A 26,318-nucleotide genomic window follows, 5' to 3' on the forward strand; every position below is an offset into this window, starting at 1 on the left:
ATAAGAGCAGGGAAATAATATCTGTATCTGCATGGCAGCAGCTTTTTATGACTTTTTCTTAAACAGAAGATTGATACTAATACTTCTATAAAAATGTTTTTACTTTTAAAGGTGGCCTTTTTTCCCTTTGTCATAACCTGAGAAAGTGACAGTCAAGTTTAGGATTATAGATTAATTTAAAGTCTGTTTTCATTATGAACTATTTAATGTATTTACCAGTTCTTAATATTTTTTTTCTCAACTATGGGTTCAAGATGAATGCTGATTTAGACCATTTGTTTGTATTTTGTAGAACAAACATCCTTTACATATTGGAAATTTTTGGTTTGAAGAACCTCCAAGAACAGTGTTGTATGAGCAAGTGATGCTGCTTTAGTGGCGTCCTTGTGGATTATATTTGAGTTTTTGCCACTGGGGGGAGCAGAAGACTGTCACAGGCTTCAGGGAATGGAATAAGAGTGTCTGTCTTCCATCTCAGAAGATTCAGGCTTTAGTGCTGAGCTGTGGGAGACTGTGGGTCCTTCATGTCTGGCACATGCTTGAAAATCTGTTTTACAGTGAATAAAATTCCTAGATAATCAGGTTTCATGACTGCTCTTTTCTGAAGAGTTGCTTTCTGAATTTAGACTGGATTAAACATGAAGCGTGCATTAGAAAAGCAAGGGAAGTAATTGAGGGGGGTTATAAAACGGAGGGAGAGGGACTTTTTATACAGGCAGACAGTGACAGGGCAAGGGACAATGATTTTAAACTAAAAGTAGATTTAGATTAGGTATTAGGAAGAAATCCTTTGCTCACAGGGTGGTTATGCACTGGCACAAGTTGCCCAGAGAAGCTTTGGATGCCCCGTTCCTGGAAGTGTTCAAGGCCGGGTTGGATGGGGCTCTGACCATGGCAGGGGAATTGGAACTAGATGATCTTGAAGGTCCCTTCCAACCCAAACCATTCTGTGATTCTGTGATTATTATTAGTGGGAAGAGTAGATTGTGACTGATGTTGGCTTAAGTAGTGTGCTAAAATTCTCTGAAATGTTACAGCTGGGCCTGATGGCAAGCTCTCTCTCAGCATGAGAGTGAGATGTGACTACATCACTTGGATTGAGGTGCAGTTTGCTTTAACAGAAGATGCTGTAGCTGAGAAATATTTTTTTTTTTAATTTAATCTATGCTTTAACCAGACATTTGCTTTAATCCTGATCTTCCAGAAATAAATCTAAAAATACTGTTTCCTTCCTCTAAAAGCATTGGAAAGAAGGAAAGGAGTTTCTTTTTCTTTTAAATGCATAGAATCAAAGGCTGTATATAAGCTATAAACGTGTTATTCTGGAAAGGCTAGCAGCTCTAAATTACTGACTGTTTATTCCCAAGCTTATTTAAGGTTCTCTGTTAGTGTCTTTGTATGTCACTGTAATTGGGAAAAAGTGTCCCACAGGCTGTTGTGGGGCCTTGCCTTCCCTGCTAAGGCTGCTGGACTGGTAATGTTCATGCTGCATGCAGTTTCTGTTACGTGTCTTTAACTTATTTGATGTTTAGGACAGAACAAGACATTCCAGTTGCAAGCCAAGGTTGGGCTTTCCCTCTGGGAAGATTTGTTCTGTCTGTTTTGTCGACAACAAACAGTCAAAATTCCTACTTCAAAATTCATTAACATTTTTGTTCATGATGTATAGAGCTTAAACTAAGCAGAGCAAACTTAAAGGAATGCTAGGGTAACACTTCAGTGCTTTCAGTCATAGGTTTACAGCAAGTTTGTGGATTTAGCAGAAATATCAGAAGATGTGTCCCAGTAGGTCCTGGATCATACCAGCAACTTGGGCTAGGTGGCAGCCAGGACCAGTGATGTGATTCCTATGGGGTCATTTGTTGTTCCAACTCTTCTTTTTTGTTTTGACAGAGATAAGCTGGCTCAAGGCCCTTACTCCTCCTATGTTGTTATTTTTTAATATGACATTCAGTTGCGAGTTATTTTCTGACTGGTGTTTGAAGCAGCCATGGATTCTTATTATTATAGGAACATAAACAGCTGAGGGTGCTGAGTGAGCTGACAGATGTCACCGTGAGAGTGTTTTTTTATCAACATGGATAACCCTGGTGACTGGAAAAGGGCAAACATTACTGTATTCAAAAGGAAAGCAAGAAAGAGAGTCCAGGGGACTAAACACTTTCAGCTTCACCTCTTTCCCTGAGAATATTATGGAGCAAATTCTCATAGACACTGTTTCTCGGCTTTTGAAGGACTGGAAGGTAATTAATTGGGAACAGCCAGCTTGGGTGTAAAAAGGAAAAATCTTGCCTGACCAACCTGACTACCTCCTACAATAGTTACCTCTTCATTTGAGGGGGAAAACAGTCCCATTTACCTTCAGCAAGGCCTTTGATGTATTTTCCTTTGTATCTAAATGGGGGGGGGGTATGGATTGGATGAATGGACTACACGATAGGTGAAAAATTGATTGCACCGTCAGGCTTAAGGAGTAGGAATCAATAGTTCGAAGTTTTAAATCTCCTTGTTTACAAGGAGTCTTTCTGGGAGTTGATGCTGGGGTGAAACTATTTTAACACTCCTCAGTCAGCAGGTCAGGCAGTGAGACAGAATGCACCATCAGCAAGTTCCTGGAGGACACCACCCTTGGGAGGAGGGTTGGGCCGGAGGGCAGGGCGGTCCTGGCAGGGATTGGAGCCCTGAGCCAAGTGGGATGTGCTGGAGTTCAGCAAAGGCAAATGTACAAATTGGAGGAGCAGCATCCTGGAAAACAGCCTGTGGGTCCTGGTGGGCAGCAGGCTGAATTATTTGCTGGAATGGTGATGAAGGCTAACCATGTATAGAGGTGCCTTAGCTAGAATGGTGATTATTCCCATTAATTTATCACTTTGGAGATTATCTCTGGAATAATGTGTCTAGTGTGGGTCACATCAATATAAGAGAGAGACAAACATGAGTGAGTCCAGGACAGGGCTAAAAGATAGGATGTACTAGAAGAGGCTTAAGGGGTTTGATATGTTTAGCCTTAAGAGAAGACAAAAGCAAGGACATAATTGTAGTCTTTCATTAACTGCATGGGCTTTATAGAGAAGACAACTCTCTTCAGAACTGCACAAAGCTCAAGAGGCAATGGTCATAAATTGCAATAAAGTACATTTTAGCAGGTTAAAATAATAGTAGTAAAAACCCCAAATCTGTTGATCACAAAAAGGCTATGGCATCACTCTTGAAGATTTTTGGAACTCAACTGGACAAGGGCCTTTGCAACCTGATCTGGTATTGAATTTATCTCTGAGCATGGGGTGGAACTTCATGACCACCAAAAGTCTTGTTCATCTTACATTTTTGTATGAGTCTCACTTCTGTGTAAAATCTTTTTGACTTAAGGTTTTTATATATTGTAGCATTTATACTGACTGTCCATAAGGCAGCCTGTTGCACTAATCAGAAGCACATTCCCTAAACCAGATGTCCAAAGACTTTAGTAATAACATGAACATAAAACCCTAAGTTCTGTGGGAAATAGTGGTAAGATTGCCGTGTGGTCATCTGTACATGTGTACCCAGAACAATTTTATTTTCCCCTGCTCCTTCAGCCTAGTTATGTTGTTTTGTCTTTGCATTGGTTTGGCTGAAAAAACCAAAATTTTTCTTCTTACTTGAAAATAGCAAATCACATTTAGTGGAACAGTCCATAACTCTCTGGGATAGTATGTTCAACAGTAGCAAGGACCTGTTGTCTTACTCTGATTTAGACTTTCAGGATTAGTCTCACCTATCTCACATTTTTATGAAATTAAACTCATTAAAATGGTGAGCTTCAGTGCTGGGTGAAATCTCAGTTTGCAGGCCATTCAGAAATGTGGGGTTTTTTTCCTATGAAGTTACTATTTTTTTTTTTTTTTTTTTTTTTAACTGAAATTGAAAACTGGAAAATAGCAGAAAGATGGTGTAATTAAATACTAAGTTTTTCTCTCATTCAAATTAACCCTTACCTTCTGATAAGCTGCCATGTCTCAAAACTGGTAGTTCTTCTCTCTTCCAGCTGCTTGGGTCTTTGTCTTCAAACGTCATGTGCTAATGCTTTATCAAATCTTAATGCTGAAATCAGTGCTGGAGGCTATTAATGAAATTTAGATTCTTCTGGAAATAGCACAGCTCTTACAAAGAGAGGTTTTAATGCCATGGAACTATCAAGAGATTAATTACATCTATAAAGCTTATCGTATGCTATCAAAAAAAAAAGGAGGAAAAGATTGCTAACTTAATTTCAAGCAGTGGATCAGTTTGGTAAATTAAATGTGCAAATGAGTGAGAAAAGGAAGCATAGTCTCTAATATTGACCACTGAACTCATGACTTACAATAAAACTCCTCAATTTTCCAACTGATTTCTGGATTGTTAATCTTTGCTTCAAGTCTCGTATCACATAGCTTTTTGGAAACAACATTTCTCAGGTTTTGCACTCCAGACTCCTGCTATTCTAAGTGTGACAGGTGAAATTGTTTCAAAATAGGTCACTTGCCTTGAGGGTTGGCGCTTGTGGTTTTTGAAGCCAACCTCTTTCTGACACAGAAAAGTTTTGTGATCTCACCCATTAGCAAGACCAGCCTCTGAACAGGCTTGAATTTTGGCAATAGACTTCCATGCATCAATTGATTCCTGGTTTTGCCCTTGGCTGCTTCCCTTTAACCACTTTCAGGGTATTTTCCAAGTTCTTATTCCTTCTATCAGAAGAATGTTTTTAATGTGGCCATATCTTTACTTTGAAGGCCTCTGTGTTCTTTCTGGCTTGTTGCTTTATGCATTCCTTAGAATTTCTTGTTTTACACCATGTGGGATCATTTTTTAAAAAGCAGTGATTGATCATTGTGAATCAATCAATCCTTGGATCCTTTTGCTGCAAGATTCTTCTCTTTATAGGTCACAGATGATTTCACTAATAAATGTACAAAAATTCAGTCCTCTCTGTACCGAAAAGCTTGCACTGCCCTCAGAGTAGTTGACTGAAGGCAGTCCTTGCCCACACAGTGCCCACATTGATTACTAACCAGCTCTAAATTAGCATGCTGTTGGTTCAGGACTGCTGGAAATCTGTGGGCTGTCATATTTAGAGATGTGTGACGTTAAATTTGAAAATATTCATGAAGATAATCTTTGATGTTTATGATTTTAATATGGAAGGTCTCTGTGCTCTAATCTAAATTTTGAGATTTGTGGAAGACCCCAGCTGTCCCTGCAACTCTTAATTTTTACTTTTGCAAAAGTGGATTTAATGTGCCACATAACTTATTCATGTTCTTCATCTCCGTTTTGCTTTATATTTTTAAAGTGAAATGTTAGTCCCTCGTTTTTCTTTCCTATATAGAAATTTCCTGCAGTACCTGTTGTGATCATTCTTTTCTGAGGTGTTAACAGTGTGTATAACTTCACATCCTGCATTAGTGGTTTGGATGCATCTATTCTGGTATTAAAGTTCCTGATCTTAGCACACAAGGATTACTGGTTTTGCTGATTATTATTTTTTTTTTTTCTTTTCATCCAGTTTCCTAGCCTTTGCTTCTCAATGGAATTAGGCAAATATTTTCTGAGGATTGGGCTTCCAGGTGCTTCCTGCAACTGGCATGAGGCATGCAGGATGAGAGAAAGGGTTGTGGAGCAAATGTTGGGGCAGAAAAAGGTCAAGAAAGGGAGAAAAGTGGCCTGTCTGAGGGCCACCATGCTGAGTTGAGATCTTGGCTGAATTAGCTGGAGCCTTGAGAGATGCCTGGTGCTGTGGTGCCGGTCTTTGCTCTTCCCTTCCATCTCAGGAAGTGTTTTCTGAATATTGCTGTCACAAATAAAAACTTTGCAGGTTGAAGGTAATTAGAAGAGAGTACTTAGGTAACGTAGCCAGCGTCTGTCCTTTTTCACTTCCTCTGACCTGTAGCGCTTTGTCTCATGTGCTGTTGAAAATCTTTACTATTGGCTCCTGGTGAAACTTAATCCTGTTGTTAAATGTTTTTGCCTTCCATCATCTAGAGGTAGGGATTTTATTGGTAGGAGAGAGTCAATAACTTGGAGCTGCAGTAACATTTCAGAAGAATGTGACATCACTCTGGTATCAGCTTTCTCGGAGACTAGCAATCCTGACAGCTAAGTTGCTCTTCCTCTGGGTCAGGGTTGTGCAGTACTCACTGGGGAGCAGCTTCCAAGAGAAAAGGGTTGTGCCTCACATCCTTATGTATTTTTTGTTTTATGTGTGTCAAGCTTGTGGTAAAGAATTAACTTCTCCGGAGACTGGTGAGTAATTCTTATACATTTTAACGACTGTTTTTCTTTAGACATAAACCTCTTTGGAAAATGTCTTTTTTAAATGATTTTTTTTTTCTAATCCATCATTCAGTAATTCACAATATGTGCAAAGTAGAACACAACATTTATAGCATTGAGGTTAAGATTTTAAATAGAAACCTAACTGTAGGTAGAAGAGTTTACCGAGTTATTACTTACTGTAACTGTGTCTAACTTCCAAGATTTTTATTGAGACATGCTTGTCTGCTAAAACACGTGTCTAAGAGACTGAATGTAGCAAGAATTTGAGCTTTTTTAATTAGCTTGCAATGCTGAAATGGGAAGTACTTTCCAAATAGACACGTGTGAGTTACCTGAGTTTAACATACAGCTCACACAGCAATGGTAGTAGATGACCATGTTTCAGATGTTATTTTGGGGGTTGTATATGCTTGTGGAGGACACCAAATGGAAAACCAGGTGCATTTCCAATCAGTTATATGTATCTGTATGTATATCATCTGCCAAGCTGGATGGTTATTTCTGTATGAATGTCATATCTTGAGCTGCAAAATCTGTCAGCATAAAAATTATTTAGGGAAAAAACCACCAACCAACCCACAAAACTGTATCTGGTTGTGTATTAGGTTTTAAATAACTGAAAAACACTTCAGTTTCCACTTCATGGTAACTGTTTTCTCATCACAGAAAAAAGTATAAAATACAAGTCTTTTTTTCTCCTTGCTTGCACTTAAAGGTCTAAATTGTAAAAGTGCTGCAGCACTGTGACATTTGGAAATCTTGGCAGATTCCAGTTTTGAAAAGGTTTTTATTTTAATATGCTGATAATCTTCCATATTAAAGTTAGAAAATTACATCACACTTACCTACACAGAGGTATTTAGCAGGGGAAGCCCAGGGTTTTGCTGTGTCACTTTGGGTTTTGTTTCTCTTGGTGTTTTTCTTTTAAGGATGACAAGTCTTGATGGATGAATACATGCAAAAATATCTTATTCATCTGTTTGACGATTCTGGGGAATAGTGCAACTCATCTCAGTAAAAGTTAGATATTGATTTTCATCAGGAAATAATTCCCAGACTGAATTTAGATGGTCTGAATCAGAGCTGTAGGTGCCTACGTGGATGTAATACATTAGCTTGCAGAAACCTGTGCTTAGGATAATTTCATTAATGCATCAACTGGCAATTTCTGTGATACAGTAGTGTGGTGATGATATACTGCAGATGCAGAATTGATATAATATTTATGATTTACGTGATTTGGAAGATGACTATTAGCATAGAAGTTCCTTTGTAGCTCTGACTCTTCATGTAGGTGGTTTGGCTCCCAACCCAGAACTAAAAGCAATGAGCTGTGGGAAATGCTCTTTAAATTCTCTTGTCATGAATAGAAGAACTACTTTCTGTGTCATTGCAGTTGGCAAATAAATTCTAATGTTGAAGTTAGATAAATTTTAATGTTTCATTTTACTGAGACGTTTATTGTACCTGCTTGACTTCTTTTTCCTTAAAGCTTGGTAAGTTAAATTTTATTACCAGTTTTATCACAGAGATTTTTTTGTTGTTTTTGTTTTCATTTGGGTGGTTTTTTGTTTGTTTTTGTGTGTGTTTGTTTGTTTGTTTTAAATGTAATTTGAGCTTGGCCAAAATGGGGCAGTTACATCAGACTGTCTTCAAAGATGTTTAAAGTGCATTGTGCTTTTTGATATATATAAACCCTATTGAATGTGCTAGTAAATGGGAAAAAATTGAGAAGCTATGCATAAAAATGAGGTGCTGGTAGCATTTTAGGTTTGGAATCATTTTGCTGTTCTGTTGACTGAAGTTTAGGATTGTGCATAAACTTCTAATTTGCTGCTTTTCTTCAACAAAAGAACCCATCCAGCTATACTTATAAGTTAATCAGGATGAAGTGCTTAAATCCTTTCCAGAAAAAAAACCGAACAGGGAGTGGAATGAGAGGCCTTTCTTAAATATGGGTCTAAGGATGCTTATTATATGTGTTAGCTTTATCATGATTGCTGCTTTGAAACTTTCTGGTTTCATTGGTTAAGTAACTAGAACCATAGTTTTAGTGTGGTGATGGCTGGACTTTCCCAGTTACTTTTTCCAAGTATAGGAGGAACATTCTTGCTCTTAAGTTTCCTGTTCTCTTGCAGGATTAGGTTGGGGGTTTTTTTAGAGGAGAAAAGGATACAGTTTAAACCTTAAAGTATTTCTTGATTTAAATGTGTGGGTACCTAATACAATCTGCAGGAGGAGTATACTGATGTATTTAAAGCTTTTTGTCACCACGCCAGGTGATTGAAAGAAGCTCCTGGTTTTGTTTCTAAACTGAGCCACCTATATCAGTCTGCCTGTTTTACTGGGGGAAGGGGGTTACGTGTTCCTTCTAGTATTGGAACTCTTATTTTATCTGAATAATACAATCCCCAAAGGAACACAGACTGTGAACATTCAGTGTGATCTGTATTTTCCCTTATCCAGCTTTAGGAATAAATTTTCTTAATTAAAAGAGTGAAATCCGCCACTCTGCCAGAAATTTTCTAAAGCTTAAAGTACAGTGTTTTCTTAGAGGGGTGGAAAGAAGAAGGGGCCAATTTCTGATTTCATTTGAGCATTGAAATAGTTTGGAACAATGATCGTTCAACAAATTCTTCACCTCAAAATACCTCCTACCTAATGAGGAAAACTATGAACAACATTCATGGTGAGGCATTAAAGCTTGTTCACACTTGCTTTTGGGGAAGCTGATGAATTTACTGCTTGTCCTTAACATTTTTATTTGCCTCATACATTGATCTGTTTTCATCATTTAGAATGTTCTTTTTTGCAAAACACTGAAAACACATATTTTGTGAAGACCATGTTTACTTCTGTAAAATACATACTGTGGGATCAAGCTTCTAGCTTGGCATTAAATCATTAAAAATTTAGTTATGTAGCAATGCCAGTCATTTTCAGGGTCAAAACTCACCAAGTAAAGAAGAAAATACATTTTATCTGAAGTTGTTCTACCAGTATATATTTTGGCTGGTGCATTTACTGTTCCTTTAAAATGCATAAAGTAGGCTGAATTGTTTGGTTTGGATGGTTTTGGCTTAATTATCACCAGGAAAAGGGCTTGGGGAGGGAGGAAACCATGGCAGGCTTGTTTTGCTGACTTGTCATTGGCAGAGCATCCCCATTCTCCCTGCCTGAGGCAGCCAGGGATCAGGAGCACGTTGTGTTAGCACATCATATAGTCAGCAGTCATTGGGAAACTTCCCAGCCCAAGGCAAGAATACAGTCAAACTCCCTACATTCATGCTCCATGGAAGAGTTATTCAAGTGACACTTTTGTTTTCAACTTTCAAAACTGACCTTAGTCCCCATTTTTCATGTAGAATGAGAAATTGCTGGTGAATTGTTGTCTTCCTTTTTTAAACTCAACCTTCCACCGTTAAAATTCTTCTCTTTATGAGATTCAAATGGGATAGGAGGAGAATTAATATTCATTAACAGCTTCAAAGGCTCTGCCTTCAGGTGTCTTTTTTATTGTAATGTCTGCCATTAAAGAGTAGCATAGTTGTAAATACACCTCTAGCCAGTAGCCTGTGTTAGAGATTTCATTGCCACACTGATCAGAGCAGGCATGCACAATAAAAGGCTGAAAAGGGGTTAGAACTGGTCTGTGATACCTATTCTGTGAGCTATACAGTGCCTGGAGCTTTAGTGGGCACCAGGAATCTGGGCCTAGAGCAAACAAACAAATAAATATTGGTATTTTCAGCCAGGAACAACCAGTGCCACATCCAGGGTGTTGGTTTTTTCCCTCTTTTATAGTACCAGTGATAAAGAATTGTGCTACTATAAACCTGCTGGCCAGAAACACGTTTCAGAACTTGCCACACTTTGTAGCTAGGAAAGGGAATAAACCCATGTAGAGGTTGGATGCCCATAGAAAGTGCTAGAAAATTGGGGTTACCAGGAGGAAACCATTCTGAAACAATTTAATGTCAGAAGGTACAGAACATGTGGAACTGTATTGAGTAGCTGCAGAGCTGTAAAAATTTTGCATCGCATAGTTAGTTTATAGATCTGGAATACCCCTGGAATTGCTGATTCTGCAAACAGTCTATAAAGTAACAGATACTGTAAAAATATATTTCTTTACAAATCCTCTGTTTTATACTCTTGAAATGTAGCCTAAAATCTGATTTTTTTTGATACAATGTGTAATCCAGAAAGAAAAAAAAAAATGAGGGAAGGAGTTTTCACTTCTGGGTTTCAGATGAATATTCCCTGCCTTGCAAATCTCTTCCTTATGTTCATGTTTTGTACTGGTAAGAGGAGAAATGAGTAATACTCCATATGGTAAACTGCAGTTAATTTCACTTGTTTGGATATGATTTTACTAGTCCTTTAGTATTGTTTCCAAAGCCAGATTCAACAGAAGAAAAACTTAAGGCATCTAAGTTTCTAAAGAAGTTTATAAAAGATGGTGTTTCCACCCAACACAGATGGTGGTATTGGATTTTCTTTGCCCTTTAAAAATTATGTGAAGTGACTGACATTGAGTGTGATCATGTCTGCCATCCAAGTGTCCCTCTGTCCCTGGCCTCTTACTCTGACACAAATGAAACAAACTGATTTGGCACTTTTACATAAAGTGTTTCTTAATGAAATTACTCTTGATCAGGATGTTTTTTCACTACCCTTAGAAATGTCTAGTACAGATGAACTGCTCTGATACTGAAAACATCACTTTTGCACTTTTGCCAGCTTGAGGCTGAAGATGTAGTTACACCAAAGCAATAGTCAGCTGTTGTCAGAAAAGCTGTTTTTCTCTCCCCTGGCTGTACCCTCTCCTGTGGTCCTGCAAGGAAGGTATTGCCATGGAAAACGGTTCATTTTCAAGTTGTGTGAACTGGATCACCCTGTGGCTGCCTGAGCCCTGGTGCCAGCACAGGAGCAAAGGGTGAAGTGAGCTGGTCATTCTGGTGGAGCTGGCCATTTTCTCAAAGCAGTTGTGAGAGTGGAGCTCCAAGTCCTGGCTTTAAGCAGAAGAGGTGGACCTGCAAACAGATCCAGCCTGCTCAGGTTGTGACAGCAGTCTCAGTTGCTTTGGAGGGGCCAGGCATATGGAATTCCAGTGCAAGGAGTATGTGGCACTGAACCTGAAGCCTCTGCTGCCTCTATCCCAGCTGCACATTGTGGGCTATATTTTGTATATAGCATCAAAATACTTCGGATTACAGCTGTCCCTGCATTATGTTCGTTTCAATGGTCTCTGGGAGGTGTGTGAGTGTGTGTGTCCTTCCCATCAGAAAATTCAGCTGTTGGCATGAAAGCTCAAGAAGTCTTCACTGATGCTGTTAAGATTGTATTTCTCAGTATGTGAGAGAGCAGCCTCCCAGAGCTGGCCAAAGATGGCTTGCATGGAGGCTTTGAATGGCATGCCACAATTCCAGCAGCTTGGAGCCTCCCAACAGCTTGAAAAAGCCACCTGTGAAAGAAAACAGCTCCCAGATTCTGGCTCTCACTGAGGTATGAATTTAATGCAAGAAAATGCTGGCAAGGTCATGAAGGCATTATGTCTGTTCAACAGGAGGTGTTGTCCTGTAGCTTTTTCTGCTGCAGTTAACCTGTGGTTTAACCTTGGAAAAGACAACCTGGTGTGCCATTTTCTGGAGTGGAATGTGTTGCTGGGTCAGCAATAGCCTTTAATAAAAATTAAGTGTTATTTCCATTGGATCGTGGGATAAGGATACAGTTGTGAGAGTCAGGATGTAAAACTGAGGGACTACTGAATTATAATTCTTTTTGCTGGATATGTTTCCTGCATAACTGTCAAATGTGCTGACAGTTCATTTTGTAAATAAACTGCAGTTGTTCCTTTGCATTTATGAGGTAAAAGGATAATGCAGAACAATCTGTGTAGGTGTTGAAACCGAAGATGTGAAAATACAAGGGGAGGCAGCCAAGAAATACTTTTGTCAAATGAAAATCTCTAAGCTTTCTAGAGCCAATGGTTTGATTAGATGAGACCAACAGACATCAAAGTGATTGACAGTCTGCATAGAAGCAGTGGGTGGTAGATGTAAACTCTTGATGAGATGGGGTACTAAAATTTCAACAAGTAAATTAAATAATAATATATCCAGCTCCCTAAACGTCCTTGTTCTTGTGGTACTTATTTTGGCCAATTCACCTTTTAAAATACCTAACTGTGTGCATGAAGCACATTCTAAAAAGCAAGTCTTTTTCAGTGTAGTGCAGTCATTTCCTAAAAGATAACACTTCAAATAATTCATTTGTGTTTACCAATTACAAAATTTTTAAAAATTTATTTAAAAAGGCCAAATTGCTTTAATTAGAGAGAAAGTGTTACTCTTCATCTGTTCCACTTCCCTAATAAACATGGTGTTGCTGAAGTTGTCGTGAATTGTCGCTACCTCTTCAGCAGCCTGTCTAAATTGTGGTTTTTGTCTATTTTATAAGAAACTTGGCATTGAGATGGGGAAAAGTAGCAAAAACATTACGTAAATGAAATAATATTTAGTCTTGTATTCAAGTTGACTTGCTTTTTTTGCTATTTCTTAGGTAGGCTGGTTCTAAAAATCAGTGGATTTTCTTGCATCCCATACTTCTTTATATGGAAGTATCCTTTTAACTGCTTTTAATTTTTAATTTTCTTTTTTTAAACTAAGCTGGCATTTTTGGGATAATTTTGGGGAAGATGTTTGAATGATGTAAAAAAGCTCTACACAGTTAGGAATCTTCTTAAGTATTAGACAACAACATTTGATTAACATTACCATAATGGTACTAGCTTTTTCTCTGTGTATTTTGAACTAACAGAAAGATATTCCAGTATCTGGGGTCCTGCCAGTTATGATGATGTGTATAATAAGAGATGAGAAAAAGCAAATTAAAACTGTGTTTGAAAGAGGGTTTGTTACTTGGGGTTTCAGGTTGGGGGGTGTGTTACATGAATCTGTTACCTAACCTTGGACATTTTCTTTTTAGACCAGTCATCTAAATTGTAGAACTATAGAATCACAGAGTGGTTGGAAGAGACCTCAAGGGTCATCCAGTTCCCCCCTGTCATGGACAGGGACACCTTTCACTAGATCAGGTTGCTCAAAGCCCCATCCAACCTGGCCTAGAGCATTTCCAGGATTGGGGCATCCACAACTTCTCTGGGCAACCTGTTCCAGCGCCTCACCACTCTCACAGTAAAGAATTTCTTCCTGATACCTGATCTAAACATGCTCTCTTTCAGCTTGAAGCCATTCCCCTTTGTACTGTCACTGCATGTCCTCGTAAATAGTCTCTCTCCATGTTTTTTAGGCTCCCTTCAGGTACTGAAAGGCTGCAATTTGGTCACCCTGGGGCCTTCTCTTTTCAAGGCTGAACAATGCCAATTCTCTCAGCCTTTCCTCAATAGGGGAAGTGCTCCGCTCCTCTAATCAACTTGGTGGCCTCCTTTGGACTTGCTTCAACAAGTCCATGTCCTTCCTGTGCTGGGGACCCCAGGGCTAGAGGCAGCACTGCAGGTGGGGTCTCACCAGAGGAGCAGAGGAGCAGAATCCCCTCTCTCACCCTGCTACCCACACTGCTTTGGATGCAGCCCGGAATGTAACTGAATAGATGCTCCCACTGCTCCATTTTGTGCCTGGTAATAGAGGGAGGGCACCAGTCTCCAGTTCCCAGCTGTAATTTGGCTCTGCCTGTTTCCATGGCGTATTTCTCAGCCCTTTTCTTGTTGCATAAAACTGTGAGTTTCCATTGCTTTTTGATCGTACGTATCAAACCAAGGAATTAATGCCGTAGTTTAATAAACAGCACAGAAGGATGGATTCAGTGCTGCAAAGGGCTGGTTTTGCTAATTACTGGCAGGTATTCTTAGCACCAACAATTAGGTGTAGACAGCCACTTAACTCTGACAATCAGAGTTAAACTCAGTACAGCAGCAACGAGGCAGAGATGGATCAGACGGTGGGTCCATCTGGCCTGGCATTCCCTCCTTGGGAGGGACTTGTGTCGATGTTTAAGATGAAATTGTGAGAGGAATCAGCACCACGTCAAAGTGTGATACTCTTCAGTGGTTTTTTGTGGCTAATACAGTTGTTTTTTTCTGAAAAGCAGTGTTTGCTGAAGTCTTGAGGCCTGCCTAATTTTTAGAAATACTTGAAGCTAATAAGATGAATAGTAGGGAACAATTAATTTAAAACCAAATAAAAGAGGGGAAATGTGGCCTCTTGGCAGTCAGATCAGTTCTCAAGGTTTCCCCACAAGCCTGATTGGCTTCCACACCCCTAGATTAAAATATATCTCCACCAGGATCTGAAGTCTGAAATATAAGCAAAACGAACATTAGGTGTGAATGTTTGAAGAAAACAATGTAGGTGCTTTTTTAAAGGTTGTGAGTATGCAGAGAAAATCCTGAGATAATTTCTCATCTACTTGTGATGTCAGACAAATCCCAAAACAATTTTATTTGTTCCTTTATTTATTTCAGTCTTTTGGAGCCTTCTAAAACAACTTGCTGCTGTTCTTCTAAGGCAATAATATTATTATTTTTCTGAAGTGATCAGCTCCTGAAGCTGTACCCAAATGGGCTGAGGGAAACGAGAAAGCTGAGCAAGGCTCAGCTGTGCCCTCGGACCTGGGAGATGACAGCTGACACGTTCAGTGTTCCAGTTCAGTGCCACACTTTATACCCCATGTGTCTCTGCACTTGAACTTTACGTCACAAGCAATGAATATTTTTTAATAGAGTTTGTACTCTTTTGTCTGAGATGAATGCAGGCCCACACATGGTGTAAGCTTCAATTAATTATCCTCTGGGGTCTGGTGCACATATTTGCATATGCTCTATCAGTGGACCACCAAGATTATTCAATTAAATCCTCACAATGGCTTTTAAAAGGCCAGTGATTAAAGCCTTAGTGATGTCTGTTCATTTATAAAATAATTATTTTTATAAATTTCAATCGCTACCCTTATTTCTTGCAAAATAGGATCCATTGTGAGAGACAGCTCGAAATATAGGATGTGCCTGAATCAGTACCACAATTAAAACTGATATACAAGGGGATGCTCCAACATTTGAGCTGCTTCCTTCTGTCAGATTTTTAAAAGGAAGATTTCTAATCATTTCTCAGATGAATGTATTTACTTTGCAGAAGTTTGCCTGACAGTTTTCCTATCTCAGGAGACTTAGGAGGTGTCTAGTTATGTCCTAGTATTTTCTGATATAAGTGCTTGATAAGCATGGCTTTCTTTTAAAAGTTTTACTGGGTTATTAATAGAAATGTGGTTTTATTTAGTAAAAATGGCTGTTTACTAGAGATGTAATTGTGTAACTATGGCAACTCCCAAGTATTGGATAAGTGATCAAGAAATCATGGAAGTCATGTAGCTATCTGAAGACAGTGTAATGTTTGACTTCTGTGTAACCTTGGCTTAGATGAATAAGGGCTTTGCTACATAGACAGATAATGATGTGATTCACATAATCTTAAACAAACAAAAAAACCCCCAAAACAACCTCAACATACACAAAACAAACAAACCAGAGTAATGATAAGGGAAACATATCTGTAGAAATCTCCCCAAAGGTAGAAAATTTTTAAGATAAATAAGGTATATAACTACTTCAGTTAATGAATATCAGATTTTGATCCTGATTTGCTTATCTGGATTTGCAAAGCAACACAGTGTGGTTTTACCAAATACCTCTTGAAATTCCGCTGTTGAATTTGAGGTAGTAATTGACTGAAATTATGGGGGGTTTACTATTTTTATATATATATTATATATATATTGAATCTGTAATTCAATAAATTAAGGAGCTTTACTTTTTTTGCAGTTCTGTAGCAGGAGTTTATTGAACAACTGTACTGTAACTTCTGCAGTCATTCTTTAAAGGCTGTCACTTCTGCAAGTAGTTTGAGACTAAACTAAACAAGGTTCTGAGTTATATTATACAAGAATAAAAAAACTACTAGACATCTCATACCTTTTAACAAATAAGCCAGCAGTCTTGAGTGGAGGTGATTGGCAGCTGAGATCGAAGGAGACCAACAATGGAAGCAAAGTGGAATCTGAGTTTTACTAGAATGCACAAAATTGGGGGCTTTTGACTAGCAGGTAATTGTATACTGTTACAGAAGAGTGGAAAGTAGGGAGAGGGAGAAGGCATGATGGTGAAAGAATTGAAGTCGCTGCACAGAAAGAGTGAAGTTGAGGAAGGAACTACATGCACAGCTAATCATTTTGTGGTCCTCTGGTTTGTTAACTGGGAAAAAGGGAAAGGCAGAGACAAGGCTTTAGAGTGCTAAATACTGAAAATGGAAGAGTCATGCAGTAGATGATGGACGTACATTTTTTTGTCTACTCCTTAAGCAAAAAACCCAAGCCCAACACCGAAACCTCACACAATATAATAAAAACTGGGATTAAAAAATTGATGTGTAGGGAACAGATCATTAATAAGAGAGATCCATTGAGATCCCTTTTGAACTTTAAGTGGAGAAGGGCCTGGGCTGAGTGACAGGACAGTCAAAGTTGTGAGTGCTTGAGAGGATAGAGAAGTGACAGGGATGCAGGTTGTCCAAGCCAAGTGGAAGTTTAGACATGGCAGAGCAGCTTTTCTCAGGGTGTACTAACTGGAGACATCTTGAATTCTTTAAGCCACGGAGCTTGCAGAGAAGCCTGACCCAAATCAGACTTTGTCTGGGAATACTTTTTGACAGAAAGATTTGCTTTTTGCATAGGCCTTATATTAATGTATTTTAAAATATAAATACACATATATGGGTATTAAACTGCTTAGATTGTCCGCATTCACTTTTCTTGTAGGTATCTTTAGCATTTTTGTTTCAAAACAGAATTCTTGAAAAGCATGTTAAAATTGGGAAGAGCAACTATTATTAAAGCAACTTTCTCATGTGAAATGTCTCTAAATTTCATGCAGTGAAATGGAACCATAAGTCAAAATTGCTTTTTGAGTTCCTACTTGTGTTGTCTAACACTTGCTCAACTAACTGTACGTTTCACTTACGCTCCTAATAAATCATGAAGGCCAAGGCTTGCATAACTGAGCTTAGGGATATGTGGTTGAGATAATTTTCTGTCTAGTGAGCTTTGAAAACATTAAAAAGTTGGTGTGTAGCTATAAAAGCGTTTGCTGAAAGTTTTTATTGAATTTGATGCTTATAGTTGTGGAGGGTGACTAAGACAACTGAATTCTCTCTAATTTTCTTGGTGTGATGAATTGCTCCTCATAGTGTGGTACAGCTGTGATCATGCAGCCAAAGTTCGTTTGTCCCTTGTAAATTCAAGCCAAGTGTATTTCTCATTCTGAAAACCTGTAATGTAGTATGTGTAAGAAAATGTGAATTAGTAGTTTTTAATTAACTCCTCTTAGTGAAACGTACCAGTTTATTAGTGTGATAATCTGAGTGGTCTAACTCAGTGAAGTGACATTCCATGCAGCATCAGCTGATCAGACACCTGCTGTCAGTCTCCCTGGAATCACAGAGTGGGTCAGGTTGGAAGGGAGCACAGTGGGTTGTCTGGTACAACCTCCCTGATCAAGCAGGAAGAGGCAGTAGCAGTCAGACTGGAAAAACCCAGTGGTGCTTCTGGTCCACAAGCCACCTGCTGAGCCATGCTACTCCAGATCCCCTTCCTCCTTAGAAAAATATTGTGGGTTTTCACTTCAGAGCTGTTATGTTACTGTAGTCATTGGAAGCTTTCCAGGTAGTCATTTTTACTGCAGAGTAATACTTAGAGAATTGAAAATTTTCTTCATCTGCAGTGCTATTATCAAGGTACTATATTAGATTCTGTGCCCAGGGCTTAAAATGTGTGTAATGAAGTGTTACATAAATTGATGACACATGACAGGTGCATTTCACAAATTACCACACTTCTAGTTAAAGGTGTTTGGCTTTTGGGGCCTTTACCGAGTACTTTATAAATTCCCAAATATTTTATTCCCAGTATTTTATAAATTCCCAAATATGTTACCTGCAGAGTGAAGGACACCTCCCACAAAGTTTTGGGAAGCCTGAAAACAGTAACTTTTTCTGACAATAGAGTGTTTGATTAGAAAAACAGTCTCTTATTAAAAGCTTCTCAATCTGTAATACAGAAATAGCAAGTATTTCATCCTAGCATTTTGAAAGAGTTTTTAAATATTTGCCCTTGCTTACATAAACTTAGTTTTACATTGGAAATATGGCATGAAAGCATATTAATCATATCTGCTCAAGCGAGAAAAAGCTTTGTTTTTTGCATGAATATTTCCCTTGGTATACAAATGTGGGTTTACGATGGTCCCGTTGAAAGGAAGGTTTATAGTTTTGGGGCAGTACTGCTTATTCTTCTGGAAAATAAAAATCAATAATAAATGAAAAGCTGGAGTACAGTGAGTTGTATGGAAATGTCCAGGTGCTTTCTCATTGTGGCAGCAGCAAGGATACCAAAACGACTCTAACTGTAACTGTCATCATCATGGCTGGGCTTCGAACAGAGATTTGGGAAGGGCTCTACCCACGTTTGTTACAGGCATGCTGGTGGCTAAAAAGGCCAATATGAGGTAGACAAGTCCAGTTGCAAAAGGCACAGCAGAAAGACTCCTTATGTGGAATGTTCTGCAAGACACGATTCTTTCTGCGTTGTCTTTTCTCCTCGAGAGTGATCCTGCGTGCATTCTCAAAAGCATCATCAGCATTAAGGATAGTGTGTCTCCAGACCTCCCGACTGGAGGCCAGAGTAGACCAGTTATGGTGATCAATATGGCCAAGGCTGAGATGTTGTTTCAGGGAGTCCTTGTATCTTTTCTGTGGGGCTCCTCCCATGCGGCAGCTGGTGGCAAGTTCACCATAGAGCAGGATCTTAGGGAGGCGGTGGTCCTTCATCCTGGAGACGTGCCCTGCCCAGCACAGCTGTGTTCTCAGTAACATGGCCTCAATATTTGTGACTGCTGCTTGTTCTAGAAGAGATGTATTGGTCACATAATCTGACCAGTGGATGTTTAGGACTGAATGGAGACAGCGTTGATGGGAGCGTTCTAGGAGACGCAGGTGGTGGCGTATGGGTAGAAGACCCATGATTCGGATCCATATAGAAGAGTAGACAGCACTATGGCTCTGTAAACACTGATCTTTGTACTTTTCTTCAAGTGTTTATTTCACCAAACTCTTTTATGAAGCTTTCCAAAGGCACTATATGCCTGTTGTCTATCTCCCCGTCAATCTTACCATCCGAGGAGATGAGGCTGCCTAGGTAATTAAACTGCTGGACTGATTTGAGTTCTGATTGGCCAATGGTGATATGGGGATGATGGGGGACTTCCTGAGGTGCCGGTTTGATGGAGAACTTCTGTCTTCTTCAAGCTGACTTCCAGCCCAAAGAGCTCAGCAGCGTCTGCAAAGCAGGATGTTAAACGCTGCAGAGCTGCTTCTGTGTGGGCAACAAGGGCGGCATCATCAGCATAGAGCAGCTCCTGGACAAGATGGTTTAAGGTCTTAGTGTGGGCCTTCAGTCGCCTTAGGTTGAAAAGGCTTCCATGGGTATGATAAGGAGGGCTCAAAAGGAAAGTCTACAGAATTGACACGTTGCTTGAAAAAATAAACTCATAGACCAGAACGGTGGCAGCAGCAACTACAGTTTAGGTGTTACACTGTCTGCCAAGAAAATTTGTGGGATTTTGTCTGCACCTTCCCAGGCGTGTGCACACACAAAGGGTTAGAAACACTTTGTTCTTTAGCAGCACATGTGAAGTGTTACAGGTCTGTCAGCACTTTGCAACTGGCTGTCTCTTTATACCCTCTCTCGTTCGGGCTCCCTGATGTTAAGTTACCAAACTCAGATGTTTTGTGGTGGAGCCAATGCAGCCTGGTTTCCAAACTTGCTGTTTAAAAAGCTTAATTGAAAAAAGGCTCGTAATTCTAGGGTATGATAGCACTGGCAAAAAAGTGCTTGCATTTGCTGTTTACTGTGCAGTGTGGCATTACAGATTTAGTAAAATAGAAGAGTTAGTACAGCCACAGACCACATCCTTGCTAACAGTTGTGTAGGGACTGCATTTACTTAAATTTTTTCCCCTCTTTGTTAGATAACTCTAAGTGGCTGCATTTATTTCAATTTCTTATGCTAGAAAGCAAGCAGACATGGTAAAAATTGCTGATTTGATTCACCCTCCACCCCCCTTGCCCAGTTGAGGAATGAAGGGCTTCACAGAAGCATAATAAAGCTGGCCTAGACTTGTCTTATGTTTATTTCCAGTTGAGCTTTACCTTTAAATATCAGTGCAAAAATTTAGCATTAATACAGAGAGGATTACTTCATTGCTCAGGTAATTTTGGTCTGTTTGCCTTATCTGTAATCTTTTAAAGTATTTTGTCATGAAGCAAATACGAAAAATGCATAAAACTGCTTCTCATAAGAAATATCTCTGAGTACATTTGTGATATATTTCCATAATAGAGATTAAATTGTTAGCCTGTAAATCTTACCTAAGGTGTAGATTAAATGTTAGGAAGCAAATATTTGGTGTAGCATTCTTCTGAAATGTGTTCTTCAGTGTTCATTTGTCAAAAGGAAGAGGGTTTCCAAATTAAAGGTATGGAGGCCTGTTAAAAGTTGTGTCCTGGTTTATGATTTGGTTTGTGTTCAGCCTTTGCTTTGATGGCCATATTGAGAATGAGCAAATGAGAAGGTCTTAGCATTTAGGAACACATAAATAAAGGCTACAAAGAAAGGGCATGAGAGGAGCTTTGAAGTGGTGTCTAGTTTTAATTCTAGTGGGAGAAAACCAGATGTGTCTTTGGGAGTTCTGGCCCAGCTCTTTCTTTTTTTTTTTTCTTTTGTTTTTCTTTTAAGAGGACAGGGAGCTCAACCAAATCATACAATGGAGAGACCCCAAACCAACTGTCCCCACCCTGGTACTTTGATCTTTGTTGCTGCTTCTGAGTGAACTGCTCTGTTCAGAGGAAAGATGGTCTAACCCTTCATTTCTAATTGACTTACATCGTCCTGTTACAACTGGATTATGTATCTCTCTTTTTGCAGTTCCAACTGCAGTTATCTGAGTTCATTTCCTATGCAATATATAAAGATGATAGTGCTTCAAAACAGCAACACTGGTCAGAATTTGGATTTTGCTGACTTTTTGAGGTAATGTGTTTTAGAACAAAATACTGGTACACAGTATTTTGGGTCAGCAGTCCTGTAAACACAAGAGAGAATGAAAACAAAGAAACCTGCTTGTGTAGGGCTTCTGTTGGCAAGTGCTGCTCCTGGAATGATGCACTCAGTTGCTACTTACAAATAGAATAATATCTCTGAATGATATATTTGAGGGCTTTTTTTTTTTTTTTAAGTAGCCTTTGGATCATATTAAGCCAACAAAAAGATTGCTGTTGACTGTACATGTAGTGAGTAGATTAAAACTACACAACAAGGTTTTTTGAACATGTCGAGAAAATAAGTAAAATAATCCTGTCTTCTAAAGAGATTAGGGGCTCAAGTAATGGAAAGGAGAAAGAGTCGATAAGAAGGCAAATAACATAAGTCAAATTCAAGGTTACTGTCAGCTTCTAACCTGAACAAGATAAATCCTTTTGCTCTGAGGGCTTGTCCATATGCCAGAACTAAGCTATGTGCTAAACTGATGCCAAAGCTTACAGTTTTCAGAGGAAAGGATTGGGAAGGAGAAGTTTGAAATTTCTGGAGAAAAGAGGTCAAGTGAAGTAGGTGCGTGTTAAGTTGGTGTCTTGCACTGAGACAGCTAAAAATGGAACCTGTCCCCGTGTGAAGCTATTTTGGTGTGGTTAGGGTTTTGTGTTGTGGGTTTTCTTATTTCTTTATTGTTGGTTTGGTTTAGTTTGATTTTGATTCTTCTGTCGCAGGTACCAAACCACAACTGGAATCAATTGTCTTGGTACATGCAAGAACATATCTCGATACATGCTTTATTTTGCAGTGAAGTGCTTATCTCATGTCATCTTACTCAGTCTGTGTCGATTTTTGAGGCCTGACACATCCTGGTAGCAGATATTAATGAGGAATAGTTTGTGCCACATACCAAGTCTGGAGAATATGCTGATGAATAGTAATGAAATACACTGGGAATTTTTTCCTGTCTTTGTCTCTAGTGTTTAGCATGCCATTAGTGTGGATCCTAAAATAGTAAGGATCAGTTATGTCCCTCTGTATAAGTGTAGCAGAGTGTATGTATAGTTATCCTCTGTTCTCAAAACATGTTGGTAGGAAAAATTGGAGAGAGAAGGAAACACTCCTGAGTGTTGTTTCCATATACCTGTTGGAGGCTGTATCTCTGAATAAGTAAAAAGGAACACACTGGCTTCTAGCTGCCTGTGTCAAAGTGAATCACTCTCTTTCCACATAATAAAAGTACAGACACATAAATATGCAGAGTTGAAACTCTGAGTTACACGTTGGAGTTTGTATAAAATTGAAATTAGAGTTCTCAGTAAAAAAATCCAGTTTATTGCTTTATTTCCCCTGAGATTTATCGATGAGATATATATTATTATAGTGCAATGTGAAATTCTAAGTTTGTATATGGACCCAGAAATTTATAGATAACTGAACAACTGTCTAAATTGGATGTTGAAGATTGTGAATATCAAATTGTAGCTCGGTTCTGATAAAACTCTCTGCACTCTGCAAGATGGAGTTTAAAACAAATGCCTTAACCTACTGTTATGTGGGAGGCTTATGACAATAATTATCAAGCTTCTCTACACCTTGCGCAAGTATTTTGAGGAGTCTTGTCAAAATATCAGCTGAATTACTGCCAAAAATGCCATAATTAGGTGAGTAATGAAAAAGTTTTCAAATGGAAGTATTTAAAATCTATTCATCCAGTTAGACATATTTACAGTCGTCACACTGAGTTGCACAAGCTGAATTTCCAGTGTTCACTCCTGAGATTTCACTTGCGTCTGAGCCGAAGAGAAAGAACAGGTTGTTTTTCCTTTGCATTGACTTTTTAGGAAGAACTGACTGTGCAAGTCTAGAAAGAAGGTACTGCATATCATGTCTGTGATACGTTTTTTTTACCTTTTTTTATGTAATGGCAGCTACCCCCCTATACATAGAATCATAGAATCATAGAATCGATTGGGTTGGAAAAGACCTCAGAGATCATCGAGTCCAACCCTTGGTCCAAATCCAGTCCATTTACTAGATCATGGCACTCAGTGCCACGTCCAATCTGCGTTTAAAAATCTTCAGGGATGGTGAATCCACCACCTCTCTGGGCAGCCCATTCCAATGCCTGATCACTCTCTCTGTAAAGAATTTTCTCCTGATATCCAACTTAAATTTCCCCTGGCGGAAATTAAGCCCGTGCCCCCTTGTCCTATTGCTGAGTGCCTGAGAGAAGAGACCAACCCCCACCTGGCTAGTACTTCCCTTCAGGTAGTTATAGACGGTGATGAGGTCACCTCTGAGCCTCCTCTTCTCCAGGCTAAACAACCCCATCTCAACATCAGTGTGAGTAGTAAGGAAACCAGTATTTTGTCCAAGAACATTCTGATGTTTTTGGAATACCAACTTGGTATGTGACTCAAACCTGAAACAAAATATTCTTGAACAGGTTTGTGTCAATGCTTCCTCTCCTCTCACTCTTGTTTTCCACCTCCTCCCTGCTTTCACTCCTGGTTTTATTTGGCCTCCCCTGTACAGTCTTGGAATGTGGGCTCTTCCTGTGTCAGTGTGAGCCAGGTGCACTCACACAAAACTTGGGATGTGTCTCCTCTGTAGCAATCCCAAGTATTGGTGGTCCCTGAGCAGAAGTCCTGATCCATTTATTTCTACATTTCTGGATGTCAGCTGATAGCCCCCCTGCCAAGGTTTAATTGTGAACAAGACAGCAACATTTTGGCAAAGCTTGCAGAGCACCAGCTCGTCTCCACAGGGTTCTTTTGGGTTTTTTTCAGTTTGGTGTGAGAGTTTCTGAAATGTCAGAGGGAACAAAAAGAAGATTTTTTGGAAGTGAAGAAAAAAAGGAATGACCCCAAAATAAAACAAGGCCGGATACTTCCTCAGGAGGGTTTTGAAATCGAATCCTCTTCAATCTGGGTCATTTTTGCTCAAAAGGCATTGTATGACCATGGCAATTAGGAATGGCACAGAATGTCCTCATATCAACTCTTTCTTGTCCTCTCATTGTAATTGATACATTTCTGCAACAGCAGCTTTTTTAGAAGCTAAACTTAGAATTCTGCTGAATTTAGTACAAAGATAAAGTACCAGCATTTGCTAGCTCATTAGTTACGCTCTGTAACACATTCTGTCCATTTAGGTATTAGTAGGTTTTTAAAATCCCAGTAGAGGAAGTGCAAAGAATTGGGCTATCTTTCTAATCTTGCACTCTAGGTTTATCTAGATTTATCCATTCATTCACCATGAAAGTAGCGTGAATTTTTTATTAGGCTTTGGTTTGGAGGCAACTTTTAATTAATAATGCTCCATAATTGCAAAATGTTATGATTCAAAGGAGTTTTTTTTAAAAAGTGGGGACTGTAAAGATAGTCTTGTTAAGTTGAGGTTGTTTTAAGAAGCAGGAAAGGTAGAGAGCATAACATTTGTGAGATGACTGTGCTTCACGATTTCGAAAGCCAAGATGGTTAAATGAATAGACAATAAAAGAAGTAGGTATTAGAGGTAAAGTGCCATTCAAAGGTTTTGTTGTTCTACACCCCTTCTGCCATCTTGCAACTAAAGCACTTCTTTTTGGTCCAGGCTCATTCTCTGTCCAAGAATATTTTTAAGAGCTGAACTTCTTATAAGAAAAGCATAGTATTATGTAAGGTACCTTACATGAGGAACAGTATCACCACATATTCTTTGCAAAAGTAAATACTGTCAAATGGAATTACTTTTTTCATGATTTACAGTGTTGATTTCAGATACTGGTGGGTTTGTATTGTATACTTTTTTGTTTATAAATACTTTTTGAAGTGTTAAAAATAAAAGAAGTTAGTTTTGAAACATGTGGATGACATCCAAATAGCACACCTGCATTATATCCTCACTGCCTTTTCTTAGTCTGATTTCTGCTCACATGCTTTTTAAACGCTGAACCAGGTTTAAATTTTGTCAGCATACCTCCCCCTGCTCTCTTTCCTACGTTTTGGGGCAGGAGAGTTCGGAGGGGTTTGTTGCAATCCAGCCATCCTTGCCTCTCCTAGCCTTGTCGCTGTGCCAGCTGGCAGCTCTGTGCTCTCAGGTGTGCTCCTGGCGTCACTGGGCTGGGATCCTGCCGCTTGCATGGAGGGGGTGGAAAAGCCCCCGTCTGCAGCAGGCACAGGTTGTAACAGCCAGCTGATTGACATATCTGGTAGGCAGTAAATGACAGAATGACAGATTGCTTAGGGTTGGAAGAGACCTCTGGAGATCAGGGTCACATAGAGCGGGTTGCACAGCATTGCGTCCAGGCAGCTTTTAAATCTTTCCAGAGGAGACTCCACAACCTCTCTGAGCAGCCTGTTCAGTGCTTTGTCACCATCACAGTAAAAGAAGTTTTTCCTAATATTCAAATGGAACTCCCTGTGTTTCAGTGTGTGCCTGTCACTGGGCACCACTGAAGAGAGTCTGGCCCCATCCTCTTAACACCTGCCCTTCAGATACATGGGTGCATTGATAACATCCCCTCTCAGTCATCTCTTCTCCAGGCTGAACAGGCCCAGCTCTCCCAGCCTTTCCTCATAAGTCCCCTCATCATGTCTGTAGCCCGGTGCTGAACCCCCTCCAGTAATTCCTTGTCTTTTTTGAACTGAGGAGCCCAGAACCACAGAATTCCTCCCCTTCTCTTCCTTCCCCTCGAGGCTGGAGGACTCAAGTCCAGATATTTCTTTGAGTTCAGGCAGCATCTGATAGTTGTTGAATTTTAGCAATTTCTTCCAAACTGTGGGAGCCGCTGTGGCCTAACAGTACCTGCAGTTCAGGGGAAGGAGATACTGCAAAGTGGGTGTTTTTGTGCTGCTGAGGGTGAAGCTCTGGGCTGTCAG

The 26,318-nt window shown here is 39.4% G+C and overlaps 1 protein-coding gene across 11 annotated transcripts in view; it reads left to right on the forward strand.

Moving 5' to 3' along the window:
• The window catches only part of PLEKHA5 (pleckstrin homology domain containing A5), a 166,380-nt gene that overhangs the window by 71,342 nt on the left and 68,720 nt on the right, over positions 1-26,318 (forward strand). The window lies entirely within an intron of this gene.

Source organism: Pipra filicauda, unplaced genomic scaffold (assembly GCF_003945595.2).
Source record: "Pipra filicauda isolate LSUMZ 115617 unplaced genomic scaffold, ASM394559v2 scaffold104_size2351352_pilon, whole genome shotgun sequence".
Lineage (NCBI taxonomy): Eukaryota > Metazoa > Chordata > Aves > Passeriformes > Pipridae > Pipra > Pipra filicauda.